Genomic DNA, 3,577 nt, shown 5'->3' on the forward strand with positions numbered 1-3,577 from the left:
CTTCCAGTTCATGTTTTTTTAACCCCCGACGCAAAAAGAGGGGTGTTATAAGTTTGACCGCTGTGTCTGTGGCACCGTAGCGCTTAATCAGATTAACCGATTTTAATGTGTTTTTTTTATTTAGAATTTTTAGCGATGGTTCTTAGATATGCTTCATCAAAATCGGTTGAGCCGTTTTTGAGATATTGAACTTTGAAATGTCAAAGGTTTTCCAACTTTTGTAGGGTAGGTTATTTTACTTTTCTCCCCCAACGCTTATTTATCAGCTGTTTATGCGATGTGGCCCGTCCATTGCCACTACAACTCTTCTTCGGTGAATTTCCGTATTCCGTATTCTACTCTTATCCTGTTAAGAATCTCGGAGCATATCTCTCTCCAGCAGTCGTAGTGCTTTTATTTTCTGTAGAGTAGTGTTTCAAAATATTTCAGTAAGTTATTATTGGGATAATTTCAATGAAACCCCCTGTGACCTTATTTTGATTTTTTTATTCAAAGTAGTTATAATCTTGCATTTCGCGCGGTACTTTAATTAATTAATTAAATTAATAATAAATTAAAGTAAAATAAAGTAAAAAAAAAAACGGTAAAAATATTTATAAGGGTGTTAAGTAAAACTCACTAACGTCCGGAAGAATTTGCAAATCTCGTTGGACATAATTATTTGTTCCAATTTTTTTTTGTGTAAATGCAAGTGAATATTGCACGTTTTAGTTAATGCTTATTATTATTTTTATGTTGTCAAAATAATACTTTATCAGAGTTGGTTATAATATACTTTTTATTTTTATCATAAAAAATATTTTCCACAGTAGTCAATTACACACACACACACACACAAACAACACGCCTGTATTCCCAAATGGTGTAGGCAGAGCACACGAAACGTTACCGCTTCGGAGCCACTAAGTACCTAATATAGCAGTTATTTATATTTTGAAATAACTGATTTAAATAAAAAATAAATCTTTGTGGTTATTAAAAATAGATGGACAACAAATAAAATATCCGGACAAAAAAATACATGAGGGGACACCCGGATTTGAACCGGGGACCTATCGATCTGCAGTCGATTGCTCTACCACTGAGCTATATCCCCCGTTACACTTACATGCGAAAATAATTAACGTCTTCTAATTTACCTTTCATAAACCGAACTAATCTCATTATCGAAATTCTAAAGTGAATATTCTTATTTAGCATAACATTGCTAGAGCTTGTCTAATATGAAATGACGCACTATACTACCGCGTTTACGCACATGAGCAAATTTAAAATACGGGTGGCCATCCATACTTAATATTATAAATACGAAAGTCTGTGAGTTCGTATGTTTGCCCGTCGTTGATTTTTGACATAGAGTTAGTTTATGGGCCAGAGAGTAGAGTTGCGCCCGCTCGGTCTTTAAAGGGAGCGCTCCAAGCTCGGTCAATCGGTCAAATGAACTAGTTCGGTCTTTTAGTTCCTGGAGCTCCGAGCGGCTCCGACCGAAACAGGGAAAGGGAAAGGGAAGGGAGCGAGTTTAGACTCGAATCGGTCATGAACTGAACTGGGAGCTAAAGATCGGAATGTTAAAAAATAAGGAGTATAATAAAAATATGACGTTGTAATCAGATAAAAAAAAAAAACAAATATTTATTTGCTGTCGTAGTGTTTAGTTTCGTTTAACCGGGTTTCTAAGTATGGTTCTATGGTATCATCAAACAAGCGGACAATGTACAAGGTAAAATAAATGCGTCTTTCTCGCACTTGACTAGGATACGCTTTGAAATAATACTATTTGTCTCGTTCACATCGACCGAGCACCGCGCCATGCCGTCCGCTCCGCTCTTTACCTATTCGATTCCTCGTTCACTCGCTCACTCCCAGCTCCCGCTCCGTTTTAGCTCCGGAGCCAAAGTAGCGCGGATCGAGACCGAGACCGATTAAGATCGTTTACGAGGAACTAGTTCTTTTCGGTCCGCGATGGGAATTCATTCTTTTTAGTTCTTAGTTCAGGACCGACTCAAGCCTACCAGAGAGTGACATAGGCTACTTTTTGTCCCTAGGGAACAGCGCGCGATAGCCGAATTCCACGCGAGCGAAGCCGCGGGCAAAAGGTACTACACGGTTTACTAATGTTTCCGCGAATAACGTTTGGCAACCTGTTTCATTTCAGAACTTTTCATTTCCCAACTGTTTAATATTTCTGAAACTGTAAATATTTCAGGATTTTTATAAAACCAACCTAACATTACCTAAAGGGTTCTACACGATGACCCTGAAATATATCCTGAAATATTTACAGTTTTAGAGTTTGCAAAATGATAAGTTGCGAAAATGAAACAGGTTGCCAAACGTTACGTTGCGAAAAGGCAGTGCCCGCTATTACACACATAATAAATAATTGTTAATTGGTCATTTAGTTCCCCCTTAGACTCAGGCGGTTATTGTAAGATTTGCTGTCTATCTATGCAGTAATAATGAACTGATTTAGTTAAGGGGCGGGTCATTTTAGCTTAGACAAACTCTATTCAGCTAACACGCTACAAGCAATGGGTAGAGTGCCGCATTGAATGTTTGCTTTTTTACCCGACTGCCCGAGAGGTTTATATTTTTCGAGCTCATAGTTGTACGTTTTGTCAATTTCTTCGATATTCTCTGCAGCCTAAAGAGCTGGACAGATCAACATTAAATTCGTCATAACTGAAGCCTTTTTCTTCTAAAGCTGCATTACATTAAATTTTATCTGTCGTGTTGTGTCCTGACGCATCAGAACGAACGGTATTGGTTTCATACATTTTATTTGGTTTCGTTCGTATTTATCTGATGCAGTGTGTTGTGACGGCTTGTGTTGTGTCGCATCACAAGCAATAGATAAAGAGAGAGACAGACAGCATCACAATACAACACGACAGATAAATGTGAATGCGGCTTAAACCTTAATGGTTAAGGTTCTCTAAACCATGTTTTTATAAAATAAATGGAATATCTGGCTTGCTCCTCCGCCAAGTAGTGAGGCCAAGTCGTGCGAAACAGCTACGTTCCGCAAAATCCAATTTTGCAAAACATTTACTAGAACATAACCATGATTTACCAGATTCACTTACGACATATTACATGTTTGTGGAAAAGGATTACGTCTGAGTGTTCTAGAACAGATGGAAATAATTAGGTACAACAACATGGGTGTTAGGTATTATCAATGAACAATTAAATTTTGCGTCATCGCCATTATTGAGGGTATTTTCTAGTTATACAGGCAAATAAAGTGGAAGGGAAGGCATAAATACGGCCAGCCGTTCTGAGTGAGCTCATTCTTCGACCAAGCGTCGTAGGGTCAACAACCGCTGATGATGCTTCGGAGAGAAGCGAAACACGTGTCCGGGATTTTCTTTATGGTTGTGGTGGTCGTGGTTCTCTTGGTAATGGGTTCAGTTACGTTTGCGTTGGTTATTTACGTTTTTTTATGTGGAGGGAGGGTGGGTTAAATTGCATGATTTTTTTTTCCAACTCAAACATAGCTGTTTCGCACGACTTGGCCTCGCTACTTGGCGGAGAAGCAAGACAGATATTCAATTTATTTTAACACGGAGCTCCG

At 38.4% G+C, this 3,577-nt stretch overlaps 1 non-coding gene across 1 annotated transcript; it reads right to left on the reverse strand.

The window, feature by feature from the left end:
• Positions 1-1,024: 1,024 nt before the first annotated feature.
• TRNAC-GCA (transfer RNA cysteine (anticodon GCA)) lies at positions 1,025-1,096 on the reverse strand. Its single transcript has one exon. It is a non-coding gene; the product is annotated as a tRNA-Cys (tRNA).
• Between the last annotated feature and the right edge of the window lie 2,481 nt (positions 1,097-3,577).

This window comes from Choristoneura fumiferana, chromosome 14 (genome assembly GCF_025370935.1).
Source record: "Choristoneura fumiferana chromosome 14, NRCan_CFum_1, whole genome shotgun sequence".
NCBI classification, from domain to species: domain Eukaryota; kingdom Metazoa; phylum Arthropoda; class Insecta; order Lepidoptera; family Tortricidae; genus Choristoneura; species Choristoneura fumiferana.